The sequence below is a fragment of the Nyctibius grandis genome, chromosome 25, assembly GCF_013368605.1.
Source record: "Nyctibius grandis isolate bNycGra1 chromosome 25, bNycGra1.pri, whole genome shotgun sequence".
Lineage (NCBI taxonomy): Eukaryota > Metazoa > Chordata > Aves > Nyctibiiformes > Nyctibiidae > Nyctibius > Nyctibius grandis.
Genome location: NC_090682.1, coordinates 1,089,334 through 1,108,560, shown reverse-complemented (window position 1 = coordinate 1,108,560; position 19,227 = coordinate 1,089,334).

Here is a 19,227-nt window from a genome sequence, read left to right as displayed (position 1 = left end):
AACCATCCTTTAGCAGCAGTGGTGTGTGCTCAGACCGAGATGTTGAATGCAAGTCTTACCACCCCAGACAGGTCCTTGAGTCCCTTTCAGCTCCCAAGCAGCTCCCGCTCAATACAGAAGGATACACCAACCTTTCTCAACTGTTATTGGCTATTAATTAAATGCTAATTAATTATTAAAAGAGTATTTATTGAGATTTAACAAGTCTGCAGCTAAAAAAGAAGAAAAAAACCTGGCGGTGACAGGTGTAACACTCCAGTAATGAGGTTCTTAATAATCAATTGGCATTTGTTTGACTTAGAATAACATTCTTATTAAATCTAAATCAACTCTTTATTTGAGACACTTAATTACACGTGGGTTATTTTTTTTTCCCCGACGCCTTTCCTTGGTGCGGTGGGAGTTCCCAGCCCGCGTCTCCAGGCGTAGACGGAGGAGGCTGTGCCTTAATAAATATGAAAGGTGATGGTTATTCATCGAGAGTGCCACTTAAGGCACGATGTCCCCGAGCTCCTATCCCTGCTCACGCTAACGGGAGCTTTAAGGGCTCGTTTGCTTTGCGTTAGGCAAGCTGGCACGCTGGGGAGAGCTTTGGCTGGTCCCAGCCCTGGGTCCATCCTGCTGCCACCGAGCATCCTCCTCCCCTGAGTTAGGGAATTACCAGCCTCACCTCTCACTCGATTATTTATTAGAAATCACATTTAGCCTTGGGAAAAGTTGGTTTATTTTTCCCACAGGAGGGGAAAAATAAAAATCCCTCCAAGCATCTACGTGACCGTAGTACCCCACGGAGAAGCAAGAGCTTTGCAAAAAGCCGCGGCGATTGCTCTGACCGAAGTTTTGTGTCGCTGATGTGAAGGCGAAAGGCTCCCTGCTCCGTTAGCTGGACAGTTGGGTCCCAGAAGCGTCTTTTAAAACATCATCGTCGTCGGGTACATTTGTGCCTTGCAAGGAAATGGGAGGCCAGGCAGGGGAGCGACTGCTGGCTTTCATCGAAATTTAATTACTTCCCCTTTTAATGCAGCTCTTAAAAAGGAAACAAGGATCCCAAGCAGGTGCTTTTTTAGCACAAACAACAACAGGAGGGGGAAAAAAAAGAAGTAACCAACAGCAACAAACAGGCTGTGCCATTAGAGGATCATTATTCTGATATTATTTATTTCAGACTCTCTGATACTCTCCAATGCTTGACTTCACAGGCTCATTTAATTCTTTTCAAAAGCAAGGCAGCGCTGCAATTTGCCAGGGGAAAATGTGATAAACATAATCAAGGGGGGAGAGAGGAAAAAAAAAACAGCGTCTGGAGGGATAAATATATATATATTTGCGGGCTGGGGAGATGTGGGCGTGTGGAGAGCGTCATTCACGGCTTCAGAGCCACAGGACAGGGCACATTACCCGGGGCAGAGTATCCAGAGGTTGAAGTGATGGTCGTTTCAGCTGCCTCTCAGATTTCCAAGTGCTTCCCTGCATCTTGCCAGGGAAGACAGTGACGGGCATGAATATTTTCCTCCATCTCCTTTGATGTATTTGCAGTTGTGCCACGCTGGCATCGACGGGGTGAGCTCTGAGGCTCCCTCCGAGAAGCGCTGGGCACAGAGAGAGCAGGGCAGGCGTGCTGTCAAGGGGGAAAAAATCCTGCAATCCCAATATCTCCAACCCAGGGGGAAATATTACCTGGTGTAAAATACCCTTCGTTTCCCCCGTGCCCGACTCCGTGCGCCAAAGCGACGCGTATTACTGTTTACACAAGGACTGCAAACATAACCCGTGTCATTTATATCGCAGAGGCTGTTTTGCTGTGCACGAGCAGCGTCGCAGAGCTGCGGAGAGGGATGCTAAAAGGTTAATGGACCCCCTCCGAGTTGGGAGGTGATGCTGGTTTGTGAGGTTATCCAAAAAGGAGAGAGCTGGGGTCTGTCCCAGCTTCACGGGAGGGCAAATCCTGGGGAGGAATGAGCCGTCGTTTCTAGAAAGAGTCTTGAGCATCCCTGAAACTTTGGGAGCTCCTGGGTGTAGCTGCCAGAAAGCGTTAGATCACGGTATCATTAGATCACTAGACTCTGCCTGGGTTGTTATTGATAGTCGGTGAGAGCTGTTGCATCCAATTAGTTGTACGGATTAAGAGAATCCCTTCTGAAGTTTGCTGTCCCAGGGAAAAAAAAAATAGAAAAAACTTGAATAAACTGGTTTGGGTGAAAAGAAAGCCCTCAAAAAGCCCAGTCATGGGGGACTTTGTCAAGTCATCCTATCTCCCAGCCTGGATGGGAACGCAGTCACCTTCGAGGGTAAAATGAGCAGATTCTGGAAAGTTTCCATCAAAGCAAAGTTGGTTAAAAAGTGCCATTTTCTTCCAGTCCTGTTCTTTTTCTGGACGTCTTCAAACCGACTTATTGCCATGCTTTCTTCCCTGCCTGCGACACAGGAGCCAGAATATTATTACATTGATTTAGCCAAGGCAGTTTGGGGGAAAAAAACCCCAAGAGAGCAGATTTTGGCGTACATCTGTCAATCGTAGAGCCCCAGCGGGAGATGCTCCTGCCCCCGGGGAAGATGCGCTGCTCGGGTACCACCACCCAGCTCGTGCTTCCCTGCCACACACCGCTGCTTTCAAAGGCTCTTTTGGGACGAATGTGGCCTTTGGTGGGTTATCTCTAACCGCTGCAGACCTGAACCCTCTCTGCTGGGATTTATCTGAAGTTTAGGGGTTACAAAGCTGTGTCGAGCCCCACGATTTCCCACCTCGCTTGAGTTTCCCACGGGAATGGGGCTGGAGGCAACCCGGCGATGCCAAACCTCCCCGGTTAGAGCATCCTCGCCTGCTTGTCGGTGCAAAGGGGCAAGAGAAGGGGAGAAAATAAACCAAACCTGCAAAATAACCCTCCTGGACTCTCTGCCTTACCCCTATAAAGCTCCAACGCTCCCATGTGTGTTTTTATCCCAGCTCACGCAACAGCCAGTGGCGCGTAGCTGTTGTAGAGCGGCCAAATTTACTGGGAACGAATTAAAAAAGCAGAGTTTCCTAAAGAAAAAAAAAACCCAAACAACCCTAAAGCAACAGCAAACTGCTGAAAACAAACCAGCCCCCTCCACCCCTCCTGCTTTGGCACCGTAACGGAGCTCGTAGCCATTATATGACTATTTTTTTAAGAGCTTTAGCCAGCCTGGGAGAGGGATTTGCTCTCCCCAGAGCCTTGTCTTTGCGATGTGTGTCAGAAACATCCTTAAATCTTTGGCCAAAAAAATAAAAAACCCCCAACCTTCCTCGTCTGGCTGCGCGGATGAGAGCCGTAAGGAGCTGTAAAAAACCTGCTGATAGACAGATGGAGCGGTGTAATTATACGCGGGGAGGGGTGGCGGTGGGGGGAAGCGCTCGCTGAAATTATTAGTGTGGGCAGACAATTAGAGGCTTTTCCAGAAGATTACCCTCTCCCTCCCATCTGCGCTGCGTGGAGGAGGGGTTTACGCCGGCGATGCTGTTTCCATCCTCGGCCGTTTGCTGGTTTGCCCAAATTACGGCTCCGTGTTTGCTCGGACTTCACGAGCATCCCTAAAACATCCCCTGATATTTTAGGAGGAGGGAAAGATGCTGATGGGGCTTTTTGCGGGGGTTTTGCTGGTGATGCAGAGCCCTCCCCACACGGGTGGGGGTACCCAGGGGTTCATTGCGGGGTTTCCCTGGGAAATGAGCCCTCAGGAGGCTGATTTGGGGTGAGATTTGGCAATTTCTGGGGTTCTCCAGCTCACCAGGGACATTTCCAAGCATATTTGGTAGCAGGAAGGGCAGGCAGCTCCCAAGGCTGGTAGCAAAGAGAATGGCTGATAGCAACCTAATTTCAACCAAAATCATTATTTTTGTGTTGATTGGGTTTTTATTTTCAATATTTGATGGGCTGAGGAGTTAAACAGGAATCTTTTGGATGCCTCACACCTTTATTTTCCCTTTTTTTAAAACCCAACTTAACACGTTTCATTTCAGCATTGAGGGGTTATTTCTCAACAGTTTATTTTTCACGTGACAGTCACTTCATTCTGAAAACATTGCCTCTGGCCATTTGTTGAGTTTTCTGAATTAGGAAAAAAAAAAATATATATATATATCTGAAAACAGAGCGCTCTCGTGATTCATCAAGTCCCACATCAGCTTTTCTTTCCCTCGGAAAGAAGAAGATAAATTGGGTGAAAACTTTCACCCAACTGCCACGATAACACTGGAGATGGTGCTTGTGGTGAGCATGAGCTGGTTGAACCCATAACCGAATATTTTCTATTTCCATCCTTCTTTTTCTCTCCCCGGCCCTTTACCAAACTCAGAGCAAGGTGGGAGTTTTGAATGAAAACCACTTTTGACACGCAGACCTGGGTTTGGGGTTGGAGTTGTGTGTATAAACATTTATTTTCCCTCTTGCCATATCCTAAAAGCCCTGTCAAATCCTTTGCTTCAAACCCAGCCGGACTTTAAGAGACAGCCCAAAGCCTGAGGAGTCTTTTCTGTCCCATAAATACGTATACATGGGGAGATACAGAAATAAAATAAGAATTCAGTAAACCTCATGGTCTAAAATGACATCAAAATACGCTGGCTGCAAATAAAACATGGGAAGTGGGAGGAATAAATAATTCAGGACTTGGGAAGGAAATTCATCGTTCATGACCATCACTTGATGAAGTTGCCTGTAGGTCGAGGCTGTCTGCAGGGTAGGGGTGAGCTTTTACCCTTCAAGAAAGATGTTGAGGTGTTGGAGCGAGTCCAGAGGAGGGCGACCAAGCTGGTGAAGGGTCTGGAGGGTCTGACCTACAAGGAACGGCTGAGGGAGCTGGGGGTGTTTAGCCTGGAGAAGAGGAGGCTCAGAGGTGACCTTCTTGCAGTCTACAACTACCTGAAGGGAGGTTGTAGTGGAGTGGGAGTCGGCCTCTTCTCCCAGGCAACTAGTGATAGGACAAGAGGACACAGCCTCAAGCTTCACCAGGGGAGGGTCAGGTTGGACATTAAGAAGCATTTCTTCTCAGCAAGGGTCATTAGCCATTGGAAGGGGCTGCCCAGGGAGGTGGTGGAGTCACCATCTCTGGAGGTGTTTAAGAAAAGCCTGGACATGGCACTTAGTGCCCTGGTCTAGTTGCCATGGTGGTGTCAGGGCAATGGTTGGACTCGATGATCCCAGAGGGCTCTTCCAACCTGATTGATTCTGAGATTCTGTGATCTTATTTCAGATGAGGCTTGTTCTGGCACAATTTACTCTGGCACCGTTCGTGTCCAAGCCGCGCAGCAGGAACGTGGGAGGGTGCGTTTGTTTATCCGCAGGACGCAGCAGACTGCGGTGCGCGCCGGGAAGGAGATGTTCACATCCCAACCCCGATGCTCTTTAAGTGGTCCTTGATGGAAACAAGCTTCAGAGGCTGTGACGGGGGATGCAGCGGCGCTTCCCAGCTCTCCCAGCCCTCCTCTCGCCGCTGGGAGCCCTGGCAGGAGCTCCCCCAGCACCCATCTCCTCTCACCTCCCTGCTTCAGCCTCTCAGTGCCAACGGCAGCTCTGAGAGCATCACGGCCCCCCACCACTCGCCTTACCTTTTCACTCCTTTCTTTCAGGGCTGCATTACAACCTCTCTCTGTAATTTAATTGCGATTAGATGCGTGAGTGGTGCTGCTAGATAAGGCTGGAGAGGCAGTCAAGGATGCGTTCACCCCACCGATCGTTTCAACCACAGTTTGTTTAATTTTTTTTATATTTTTTTTTTTTTATATTTATTTTTTAGCAGTCGATACCCTTTACGTCATGTCACATTAGAAGCTGGAAAAGGAGAATTTATTGAAAGTCTTTAAATGGGGAGAGAGATTTTCTCTGAGAAAGAAAAAGCCCAGCTCACAGCCCGAGTTTGGAAGAAGTTTGACAAGAAGGTGGAGAGAGGGGTATGAAACGATCTCTCCCCGCTCCCCTAATTTACAGCTCTGACAATACGATGCCGTTAGTGAGCATCCATCTTCATGTATAAGGGCGAAAAAAAAATCAAAATAATAAAAAAAAAATCATTATGTGCCTTTCAGCATTGACCAGCCCAAGGAGACGGGAGTTATTCTTAAGAAAGTCATGTATCTTCTTTACTTTGGCATCAACATAAATAAAATTATTTATCTCTCAAATTTAAATGCTCTGCACCTTTAGCAGGCGATAAATTCATCTCTCCCGTCCCTTTATGTATTTATTTCTCGCTCCATCCTTCACCGCTGAGTATGAAACCGCAGCTTCCCCCTGTGCTCAGGGCAGGGGGAGGACCCCGAAGTTTTCTCCATCCTTCCCACGCCCGTTATTACTTTGCATAATAATAATAATAATCATCTTGCAAATCAATGTGTATTCTTGCACTGGTGAAATCATAAAGACTTTAAGAGCAACCTTCACGTAGCACAGTGAATTATGATGGCTATTATGTGCCTGGTGCCCAGGTGGGCTCGTGGTCAGTGCTGTGGCCGGGAGGCGAGATGGCAGGTTGTGCTCCCTGCTTGGACCTGCAAGACCTTGGGCAACGTCAAGTGGGCAAGCTGGGGTCTTCTGGATGGCATGAGATAACCCCCAGCCCAAGCTTACTGTGTGTGACATGGCTAGTTACTCTTTGGACCCGACTTTGTGTCACAGGCTGATGCCAGCTGTTGTGTGGGACCTCTTTGTAGACTTGGCCTTCAAGCCCTTGGCTGGGTCTACAGCGCTGCAGGCAAAAGAGGGCTCAGAAAGCTGGATGGGGAGCTGTGAAGTCACCACAGGGAGAGGTGCCAGGGGTGCCCAGTCATATTTTGGGGGGAGAAAGTCCAAGATGCTGCTTCAAGATGGGAAAAGGTGAAGTTATTTCCACAGGAACCATCCAGGAACGGCTCAGGTCTGCACCAAGAGCAGGCAAGCGGGGTCCCCGTATGGGGCATCCCACCAGCACCCTCCTGGTTTTTAGTGGGCAAAATAAATCCAGCTGGAAACGCCAATTTTCCCCAGAAAAAAACTTCAGGCAGAATAATCTTAGTCCCAGGATGGTTTTTGGTGGGAAGCTGGTTGCTCTTGCTGTGGGAAGTCTAAAGGGGTTCGGGATGAGTGGGTTTGGCTCAGGACCAGGTGTAGAGATACAATAGGAAACAGTCCCCTCACCTGGGCTTATTTTTTTTTTTAATTTAGAGTTCATGTTTTTCAAAGCCTTCTCTCTCTTCCACTGTCCAAAAATAACCTGGCAGCGATGACATTTTAACAGGGAATTAAATGAAAACATTTGTTTTGAATTGACATTTTAACTCGAAATGTTGATTTGTTCTGGATTTTTAAGCCAGCGAGCAGCAACACGGTGTTGTGGCAAATGAGAAAAAATGAGATTGTCTTGAAAAATAACCATGGACTCTCGTGACACGGCGGGGGACAGAGAAGGGACACTTCGCTCCCAAGGTCTCTGCATCAGCTCAGTGGGGAAGGACACAGGAGCCAGCTACTCAGCTTCTGCAAAACTTTGCATCTTATTAAAAACAAGCCAAAAAAGGGGCAGTTTTCTGTTTTCATGAGAAAGCCAGACATTTTCGCAAGGCGGGGAGAGGGGGAATTGATTTTTCCCATCAGCCATTCTTCGCCGCCGGTAGGAGGATGATACTGTAGATGCGTTGAGGTTTCACCTTCTTTAAATATCACAGGTATTTATTTTCATTACTCGCTCTTAATTATAACGAAGCTGAAGTCTCCTCTGTGCCCTGATGGGGAATTTATCCCAAAAAGCATCTAGAAATGTTCGGTTTCTTGGGCTGCGAGCATCCTTTCATCTCTCCAGCGGCCCATCTGTCTGTCTAGCTGCTCCTCCACCGCTTCCTTCCTCTTCCTTCTCATCACAGCCACCAAGACCCGTTAAACGAACATTTTCACAAAATCTTCGTTTGCATTTCAAACGAGACGAAGGCAGAGAAACCCACAGGAAAAAAAGACCAAAAAAAAAAAAAGCCAACTTTGCTTTCCTTGTTCCTCCCCATTTCTCACATCTGAAGAGATTATTAAACTTCTCCAAAGGTAAAAAAATCTCAACCCTTCCCCACGTGCCTCCAGTGGAAATAATTTCCCTTGGATGTTCGCTTCCCCCCATCCTCTTTTGGTGTGGGTTGGGGTTTTCTTGAGGTTATGAGGAATTTGTGCGATGTTGCCCTCTAATGGCTGATCAACGGGAAAGCTGAGACCTACCCAGGAAATCTTCAGTTGTTATTTCTGAGGGGAAATGGTTTTTTTGGGGGTTTTTTTGCTCCATACCCAACAGGGGTGAATGAGAAATGCACGCTACGCTCTCACAACGCTGCCTCTCCAAACCCCTTGTCGTTCATCCCTCTACCTCCTAAATAGAAATAACCAAAATTAAGATTGTGGGAAGGCATTTTTTTCCCCAAAAAGCCCTTTCTCAGCCGCCTCCACCCTGCAGGAGATGCCTTGAGGACCTCAGCAGACGACTCCCCAGCATCGCAGCCCCACAGACGGCAGCTCCTCCAAGTCATTTATTTTTTGAACGAGTGAAAACATTTTGACTTGAACTTTCATACATAATGATGAGGGTTAGTTACCAAAAATCCACACATTTTCTTTAGTCGTTTTCATTTGCTACTGTTTTAAATTATTTCACAGCCTTGCAAATCTCCCTTCTGACAGCCAGAGCCCAGGCAGGGAAAGCACGAGAGAGGGAAAAAAACCTACTAAGTGTTCATTTTTCACATAATGTATTCCAATCCTGTTAGGTCGTGGTGGTGAAGGTAATATTTCTGGCATTCATTTAATGAAATTGACAGTGATGAATGGTTAATTATACAAATTACATTCTTATTAAATCCCCTGAAATCACTGCCTTAGAAAGTCTTAGCGATGGACTTCTCGTGCTATATACGGATTTTTTTTTTAGGAGCATCTTTACTGCTGGCTGCTGCAAAACCGTCTTCCAAAAAACCTTGAAAAGCATTAAAAATCCCCTAGTTAAGTCAATTACTGCAGATAAGTTAATCTTAATGAGATGCTTAAACCCCTGTCCTTGCCTAAGTTTACTTTTCATCCCTCTCTCAGCTCTGGAGGCGCTGGAGAGAAAAGTTTCCCGGCGGTTGTTGTGACAAATGGATTAAGAGTGGATAAGCAGGGCTGGATGCAAAATTTCCATCAAAACCGGTTTTCAGCAGCATTTTCTTCCTGAGCTTGCGCAGAAATTTCCCATTTTGGGGTTAGGGGGTAGCAAGATGCCCATGTGCCCCCCGAGATGGGGATGCAATGCCCTGGGGAAGGTTGCTCTGGTTATATCACAGCACCAAACTCCCCACTGTGGCTTGATCCCTCTGGAAAAGGTGGGGGGGGAAAAGGCAGCAATGGACAAACCTCATTTTCCCTTTGGGAAGGGCAAGCGCTGCCCATGGACCCACCAGCCTTTAACCTCTGCTTATTCCCACAGAATCAATCAGGTTGGAAGAGCCCTCTGGGCTCATCAAGTCCAACCATTGCCCTGACACCACCATGTCAACTAGACCATGGCACTAAGTGCCATGTCCAGGCTTTCCTTAAACCCCTCCAGAGATGGTGACTCCACCACCTCCCTGGGCAGCCCCTTCCAATGGCTAATGACCCTTGCTGAGAAGAAATGCTTCCTAATGTCCAACCTGAACCTCCCCTGGCCAAGCTTGAGGCTGTGTCCTCTTGTCCTATCGCTGGTTGCCTGGGAAAAGAGGCCGACTCCCACTCTGCTACACCCTCCCTCCACGTAGTTGTAGACCGGGGCGTTAAACCCCGCTCCCAGCCGTGCCAGCTCCTCCTGGTGCAAACACATTGCGGTAGTTTTAATTGCACGGAGCGGGATGAACTCGCAGATATTAGCCAGGCCGTGTACGCTCGGGGAATAAACGTAATAAATAGACTATTAAGTTAAGCAAGTTTTCAGCTTCAGCAGTGAAAGTGCCCATCTATCTTGCTTGGCTTTCTGCATGCTTCATTACCGCGTGTAACCACTTTGAAAAAAAAAAAATATGCTTTATCCTTTATAATTAGATGATAAGTTCCCTAAAATATACGTTAGCGCTGCCAACCGCCCGACGCTCGGCAGCAGCGCGGAGTCACCCGCTTCCAGCAGCTTCTAATGAAATTTATTACCGAGCCTCATATTGGACTAAGTTAACATCACTTAATCTTCTTCCTTGACGGAGTTATGTACAAGGCACCCCAGGATATATTGTCGGGGATTTAGGGACTGGGAAGAGAGTGAGCCGTGCCGAGGGGGTCAAGGTGGGTGCAAGGGGGGGGGTGAGGGCTGCGGGATCAGGCTGCCCTGGTTTCCCCATCCTCTTGTTTCTGCTGATACCCCAAAGGGATGGAGCATCTTCTGCGGCTTCTCTTCTTTTTTTTTTTTAATAACTAAACTGCAGGCTGGCTTTGCCTTGCTTCATACAGATAACAGCGGTTAATAATTAAGGAATGAGCCATGACCTCTTTGGAGAGGGAGGAGAGCGTGCAGCATTACTTGACACAGGCAGAGTGTCACCAAAAAAATCAAAAAATACTTTTCTCTAATGATGGAGGTTGCAGAAAAGCGTCTGAAAATTGTCACCGTGCGGTCAGAGCATCTCTGTGCTGTGGGCCTGAGCGCTCCGAGTCTGTCAGCAAAGGGCGACAGGGAGGGTTTGTTTTCATCCAAATTTTCCTTCCGACTTTTGAGGGAGGCTGGAGATGCCCAGAGGTCGCAGGGAGTTTTTACGAACGAACAACTTGGTTGGCTTTGGGTTTGGGGCTTCATCCATCTCCCCCCCATCCCTTCTCTCCAGCTTCTTTGTCTCCATAGTGAAATGTTGAACCCCCGGTGCCTGCCAGAGCCTTGAATAAGCCAAAGGCAGGAGAAATGATAGAGCTGCCATCACGTCTCCCTCTTTTTACTCAATAAGCTTCATAATCTCTCCATAACTACCTATATCACGAAAAGACAGGAGGAGCAGAGGGAACTTATGAGCTGGTTAGAGCAGGCAACTCCATCACCCGCCGTGACTATTATTATAAAATATTTGGGAAGTTAACTCAATAAAAAAAACCTAATAATGAGAGGAACCATCCCTGCCTTTGTTTATAGCTTCTTTAAGTGTATAAATGAGCACGAGGTGATTAATGAGGGTGATCTGAGAGAGAAAGATTTGCATGCACAGCGCTTGAGTTATTTCCTTATTGCATGTGCTTCCCAGTCCCTCAGTTTATTGTGCTGCTCGACGCTGTTTAATACAGAATGACTAAAGTTATGAGATCCTATTTATTCCACCTGACATTGTCCCCTCTGCCAGCTCAGCCCCTGGGACAGATAGCGCATGCACAATGAATTCAGAAAATATATTAAAAAGCAATTATAAACTCCCTGCCTTCAGTGTCCTGGCCTTATTCTTCACAGCGCTCCCGGAGAATTAGCATAATGTCTACAGGCTCTCCTGGAGTTATCAAAACACGATGAGTCTCTCTCTTATTTCCAAGAGCTGATGGATTTAAGAGTTAAAGGTTGCCAAAGGTATATTCCTACACTCCTCCTCCGCGCCCTGGTAAACGTTACTGGTGCCGGTAGCACATTTCCCCAGCCACCAGCCACCCCAGGAGATGGTGGCTGCCTAAATTTTGCCGGCTCAGCACATGTTTCTTGCATTAAGTGATGTCCTTTGCTCTTCCCACCACGGTGGCTCCGATATTAGAATTTTATTATGTTCCTGGGCTGCTTTCCCCATCGTTTTCTGGCTTATAGACTTTTCAAACCTCTCCGAGGGACAGGGAAGACGTCAGAGCAAGCCGTTTCTTATATGATGGGTAATTTTTCTTGCCTCTCAGGCATTGCAGGGTAAGATCCCATTGTCTGTGAGCTGGTTTTCATCATTTCTCCTCTCTCACTCCTTCTCCAGAGCTCTAAAACCAGATGTTGGAGGTTCTCTCAGCGATGGGGTGGCAGTGGGAGCATCCTACACGCTCGCAGCCTGGGCACTGCCACGTCAAGGCACAAACCTTCAAGGCTTTAACACCATTTACCCTGCTCAGCCCTGCAAGGGTGACAGCCAACAAATGGCCAGGCAAGCAAAAAAAACCATGATTTAGGGGCTTTTTGAAATTGCAACAGCACCTTGGGTAGTTTAAGTGTATTTTTTTGTTAAAATGAAGATTAAAATGAGCTGTTTCACCACTTCGTAGCTGGAGGAAACCAGCAAAGCCACCACAAAATCGGTGAAACTTTGCCAGGTTGCACTGGAAAAAAACTTCTTACGTGGGTATTGCGCTGTTTTATTATTAATGTCTTCTCTTATACATACTAATACATATATATGTTGCAAATCTGACGTAGCATTGAACCAGCTGGCACCGCGCGTCCCCATATATACAGATTTTTGGGGTTTCATTCCAGCTCTGCCATAATTCTCTCCCGCAAACCTCACGCAGGATTTTAGCTCACTGCTATCGAATTCATTAGGAGCAAACTGATGGCTTTTATTCCTTTTAACCTCCTATTGTAGATTTTATTTGCTTGCAATATTTTATATACCTCGGCAGCGTGCTGAGCTGGATGGATTCTGCGCTGGGGGTTTCGGGGGTGTTTGGAGGAGTTAAATCGGAGTCCTGGTTGCCTTAAAACACAGGGCTCGAGGGCTGCCAATCCCTTCTCTTGGTGACGGAGTTGAGGTTTCTGGGAGTGACTTTTCTCCTTTTTACTATGAAAAAACACATCTTGGGACACATCAGCACCCCACACGTGCGTCAGTGCTGTTTTATTGCAGTTGTCTTCAGCAAAGCACCCGACTTGCCCTGGGATGCAGCTGGATGGTCTCTTCTCCCAGGCAACCAGCGATAGGACAAGAGGACACAGCCTCAAGCTTCGCCAGGGGAGGGTCAGGTTGGATATTAGGAAGCATTTCTTCTCAGCAAGGGTCATTAGCCATTGGAAGGGGCTGCCCAGGGAGGTGGTGGAGTCCCCATCTCTGGAGGTGTTTAAGAAAAGCCTGGACATGGCACTTAGTGCCATGGTCTAGTTGCCGTGGTGGTGTCAGGGCAGTGGTTGGACTCGATGATCCCAGAGGTCTCTTCCAACCTCATTGATTCTGTGATTCTGTGATTCTGTGGATGAGATTAAGTCATCCAAGCGTGTGGTTTGCCAGCGTGGTTCGCTTGTGGTGCAGAAGAGCCGGGGAGGGTTGGCAGGACCCTTTCTTGGTGATGGAGGCTTTGTGATGCTGTAGGTTTGCCTTGTAGAGTGCTCCTAAAATCCCTTAATCCTGCCTAGCTGCTCAGGCTTTTATCACTTCTTCAGAAACAGAGGGAAAAAGCCCTAAGAAAATACTTCCAAAAGAATTAATTAGACCAAGCCCGTGTCTCCTTGCGTCAGCCAGATAGGGCCGTTGCCGGAGCAGATGTTGGTGCTGAAGTTGCAGGCACTTGGGAAAGAGCAGAGCTGCGAGGCGCAGCTTTCCAAGGCTGCCATGTGCTGATCTAAATTGCCCTAAACAGCAGCGTCATTAACGGAAAACTGACTGAAAAAGCAACGCCGCCGTTTGATTTCGCTGCAGGCCGGCTTTGGGGTTTCCTGAGTATTCTCAACTCTGTTAATCCCCACCCCATCACCTTGCCTTGCACACACACATACCCAAAGTGACACTTGCAGAATAGCTTTGAGCAGAAATCCTGTCTTTTTACCTACTTAGGTTGGATGCTGTGGCTGGATGCCTTGCCCAAAGTCACCTAATCTTGGTCTTAAATGTTGTGGTCACCTTGTCTCCAGAGCAGTCACCCTGCAAGCAGCCTTTTCTGGAGAGTGATTCGAGATCTAAACGCTGCTCTTGGCCACCAGTTCTCGGTGTTTATAGGCTGCATCCTGCTGATATGTTGCATATTGTTAAATTGTGCTGAGTGGGTTGTATTAGGGTTTGCCTGCTAGTTAGGATGCCCTGACCTCCGGGGTGTAAGAAGTCAAGGCCCCCCAGAACTTTGTTCGTGTAAGTCCCTGGAGTCTTATTCTGCTGTCTTGTGTTGGGGGATCTAAGAGATGAGAGTAACTGAGTTCCTGATAAGCCTGAAACCCCCTTTTTTGTGATTCTGTAGGAATCTTGGTCCCATAAAAGAGTAAGTACAGGATCCACTTTGAGAAGCTGCTTCATCCCTCCTGCGTGCTGGAGCATCTCTGTTCTCCCTTCGTGCTGTGCAGGATGGCTTCCCCCGTGTGAAACCCACATCATTTACCCCACGCCGCTGGGCTCATGTTTTTTTCTGTCGTAGACAGGCGTGTTCTTTTTGATCACGACGCTGGGCGCCTTTCATCCCACGCAGCATTGCCTACCTCTGCTGTGCGTGCGAAGGAAGAGTTTTAAGAGGAGATCGATGGCTTTGAGTGTGAGAGTCAGAGGGACTTTCACCTCCGGGGCCTCCCAAGCAAAGCACCTGGAGAGTCGATCAATTACTTGCATTTCCTTCTCCTTCACTGTACGCTTCTCTTTCATTTTCTTCTCCTCCGAGGCATTAGGCTTGGATTTTAGAACATGAATAAATAAAATATATACGTTCAGCTTCAAGGCATTTTGTGCGTAAGGTTGAAGGGGTGCAGGACAGGGGCAACGTGTCCCTCGATATCTGGCAATTTCCCAGTGCAAAGGAGCAGAGAGGGCACCAGGGCAGGATCACTCCCAAAGGTCAGCGATGCCATAAAAGTGATCCTTCACTCTAAAACATCCCAGGAACCCTCGGCAGAGGAGATCGGCGTCGCTCCAGCAGCGTGACTCTCCCGAGCTGCTGCCCTCGGCTGCAGAAACACAATCCTTCCTTGAAATGGGAGCTGTGTCCCCATGCTCTTGGTGGCCCTTTTAGCCTCTTTCTGCGATGTGCTCGTCTTCTGCTGCCATGGATTTGGGTTTGATGGAGGAGAAACGGCACGGGGAGAGGGTTCGTTCTCACCGGGTAGGAAACAGCCAGGGGAGGATGTTGGCTATAGGTTGACGTTGCTGATGCAAGTTTAATGTTAAGGTTGTGTGTCTTCCTGATGACACAGACTTTCATAGAGACCCCCAAATACTAAGTTATCTGCGTGCACACAGCTGTGCACATCTGGTGCTATCCTTGGCCACCTCCTTCGTGAAGGGGATCCATAGCTCTGGAGAAAGCAGTAGGGAGAGGAGGGAGGAAGGTGCCAGGACCGGTTGGCTTCAAAAAGAAGAGGAGGGAACGAAGGGGTGACTGGGAGGGTGGAGGGGTGGCATTTCTCAGCCAGTCAAAGTTTGCCTGAAAACAAAAGAGCGTGAGTCTCCAGGGAGCCGAGGTGTTCAGCGCTTTGGCAGGACTCGGTTGGAAACCTCCACGTGACCCACTTCGGAGAGCGGCATCTGGCAGGAGGTTTTTTCCCCCCTTTGAATAAAAGTAAATGGGAGAAGGTAAATAAAAAGAGAAGAAAGTGGGAGCTTGGGAGGGATTTTTGACTTTGGGAAAGAATATCTTCCTGAAAGGGACTAATCCTCTCTTTTTTTTGACCTCCCTTCTATCAAAAAGCCTCCTCATCCCTGCCAAACCTGCACCCCTCCGAAGGGGGATACAGACAGGTTATCAACCTGCCTGTTGGTTTGTTGTTCTGCCTTCATCCCTCCTGCGCTCCAGCTAGCAAAAAAAAAGCAGGTTTTCTTTCCCTCCTTCTTCATTCAAATCCTGAAATGCTCCTGGAGGTCTGGGGGATTTGCTGGGGGTGAGCAGGGTGCAAGTAAACTCTTTATTTCATACATCCCCTGTGCACAGGACAAGGCATACCTATAATTTCACAATCCCACCCAGCAGTGGAACAGCTGAAAGATGCAGCCATGGGGTTTTTTTTCCCTCTATTCTCCCTTTTCTTTGCTCTTTGTGTGCTGGGGGCGGAGGGGAGACGCGGGCTGGATCCACCCTAAAGCTGTGGTCTTGTTTTCTGTCGGGGAGAGACAAAACTTTCTGCTGAGCTCGACTTCAAAGGCAAGTGTCGAGCCTTAAGATATTCATTCCAGTAATTCCTGTACAGCTGCATTCGTTAGGGGCTTCGGAATGTTTTATCCACTTGTCACAATTAGACATTATTATTATTACTGAAAACAGAGATGGCTGAGAGATAATAATTCTTTATGAACCTCCCGTCACAATTAATGTAGGCTCCATACTTGCCCATTTACTGAGTTTTAAGCTAATCATTCCTTATATGTGTTTCAAGCCTTTAGTGAAGTACAAATAATTTGAACTAATTAGCTCATTAAAAGAAGGGAATGAAAACAAATGGCACATGAATGAATTGTGGGATTTCGTATGGAATTAATATCTCGCTAATACATGTGGATTTGGTAAATTCATTATGCATTCGTAATCAGACCTGATGAATCACCTAGCTAATTCAGGAGTAATTAGGCATGAACTACTGACACTTATTTTAAAGTGCGACCAAACTAGTTGGCTTTATCCTAAGGACTCAATTACGGTCTCGGAGGCACGGGGAAGCACTATCGTATGCCGTGTAAAATCGGCCCGTGTTAAACGGCCATCGCACCCCGGCCTCGGGAACAGCATCCTTGCAAGGCTGCTCATGCTGGGACATCCCCCGTAGGAGATATCTGTGGACCCGGTCCCAAAATTAACAACTGCCATTGCTACCCTTGTGACTGGCTCATTTTTCACCGCTCGGCAGCTTGAGTGCGTTAATAATTCTCATAATTATTTATTTTTGTATTGCTGTAGTGGCTCGCGCAGCGCAGCATCCTCCTGGTGCAGCACCCACTGAGCGAGGCGCGGTGCTGACGCAGAAATAAAGCAGCTCGCTGGCCCAAACAGCTTCTGGGAGAGGATGCAGGGGGGCACAGAGGGATGGGGAAACATGAGGATTGAAAGAGGTGCCATGGTGGGGGAATAGTCCCAGCCAGCTGGCGGGTTTTGGGGGTGTTGAGGCATAAGGGAATCACAGGATCAATGAGGTTGGAAGAGCCCTCTGGGCTCATCGAGTCCAACCATTGCCCTGACACCACCATGTCAACTAGACCATGGCACTAAGTGCCATGTCCAGTCTTTTCTTAAACACCTCCAGAGATGGTGACTCCACCACCTCCCTGGGCAGCCCCTGCCAATGGCTAATGACCCTTGCTGAGAAGAAATGCTTCTTAATGTCCAACCTGACCCTCCCCTGGTGAAGCTTGAGGCTGTGTCCTCTTGTCCTATCGCTAGTTGCCTGGGAGAAGAGGCCGACTCCCACTTCACTACAACATCCCTTCAGGTAGTTGTAGACTGCAGTAAGGGAGAGCTGGAAGAGGCTTTGCCAAGATCTCCAGGGGTGGGAGGGATAGAGGAAGGCAGCAAGGTGTGTGTGCAAGGTGTAACAGGAGGGTGGGGGAAAGCACGGTACGGACTGTTGTGAGGGACAGGAGGAACTGGACGTGCGTCGCGAGGAGGGCCGAGCGTGGTGAGGCGGTGAGCTTTGCAGTAGGATTCAGGCTGGACACGAGGAAGGCGAGTTTGCATTGGCAAAGGTTGGAGGAAAGGACCTTGTAGTAACGAGGGATGGAAGGGTCAGAGCCTGGATGAGTGCCTGAGCTGGGTGGGTGGAGGAGGAGGAGGATGCAGAAAGGCTTTGTGGAAAGAGGACCGGGATGAAGCTGACGCCTGTGTTGCAGCACAATGGCATTGCACACATGGATGGAGAAATGGTCCAAAGAAGCTCTGCAGCAGCCAGGTTGGACTTGACCTGTCCGTGGAGAAGCCACACAGCAGCTGGGGCTTCTGCTGGGCCAGGTGGGAAGGTACCCACCGCTCCCCCTGCACCTGGTGTCTTCCCATCTCTAAACTGAACCTCTGCTGCAGATCTGTGAGTCATCTGCCTCCAGGTACTGAAGTTGTGTTTGCAGATAAGATTATCCAGGGATTAATTGTAGAGGGAGAAAAGAAATGTAGATGAGTCATCCCTTGAGAATAGACATAGATCAACAGCATTTAGAATTACTTTTGGGTGTTTAACAGCCACGGATCACCAGAGTACCTGAACACCTCCATGTAAAATCAACAGTCTCGTTAATTATGAAAAATAATTCATGTCACACCAGTCTAAACCCACTAAAATCCCTGCATTCGTTCCAGAGGTGGCTGTATCACTCCTGCGCTCACCCCAGGGCCAGCAGAATGTCTTTTTTCCATCTTTTCCGACGCCTTCTCCAAAAAAGCCAGGGTGGGAAGGTCTGGGAGGCATCATGATGATCTCTCCCACATATTCCTGTGGTGCCACCCTCCCTGTGCAATAACCACTGCTCCCGAGAGCACCTCCAGCTTTCAGCAAAGTACCTTGGGGAACCGTCTTTTTATACCTTCACCAATGCGTTTACCCGCAGCCACCTTCCCTCTGCGTAACAGAGCTGCCCCAGGTCCTGCTGCAGCGAGAGAGGCTGGATTTGCCCCTGCAAATGGGTGTATGTCACAGAATCACAGAATCAATCAGGTTGGAAGAGACCTCTGGGATCATCAAGTCCAACCATTGCCCTGACACCACCATGGCAACTAGACCATGGCACTAAGTGCCATGGCCAGGCTTTTCTTAAACCCCTCCAGAGATGGTGACTCCACCACCTCCCTGGGCAGCCCCTTCCAATGGCTAATGACCCTTGCTGAGAAGAAATGCTTCCTAATGTCCAACCTGAACCTCCCCTGGTGAAGCTTGAGGCTGTGTCCTCTTGTCCTATTGCTAGTTGCCTGGGAGAAGAGGCCGACTCCCACTTCACTACCACCTCCCTTCAGGTAGTTGTAGACTGCAATAAGGTCACCTCTGAGCCTCCTCTTCTCCAGGCTAAACAACCCCAGCTCCCTCAGCCGTTCCTCGGAGGTCAGACCCTCCAGACCCTTCACCAGCTTGGTTGCCCTCCTCTGGATTCGCTCCAACACCTCAACATCTTTCTTGAAGTGCGGGGCCCAGAACTGGACACAGGATTCAAGGTGCGGCCTCACCAGTGCCGAGTACAGAGGGACGATCCCTTCCCCAGACCAGCTGGCTACACTATTCCTAATAGAGGCCAGGATGCCACTGGCCTTCTTGGCCACCTGGGCACACTGCTGGCTCATGTTTAGCCGGCTGTCGACCAGCACCCCCAGGTCTCTTTCCGCCGGGCCGCTCTCTAACCACTCTTCCCCCAGCCCATGTCTGCGGGTGCTGGCTGATACTCAGCCCCAGGGCTCAGCACCTCCAACAAGTCATCCCTGTGTTAAGGCATAACGAAACGCA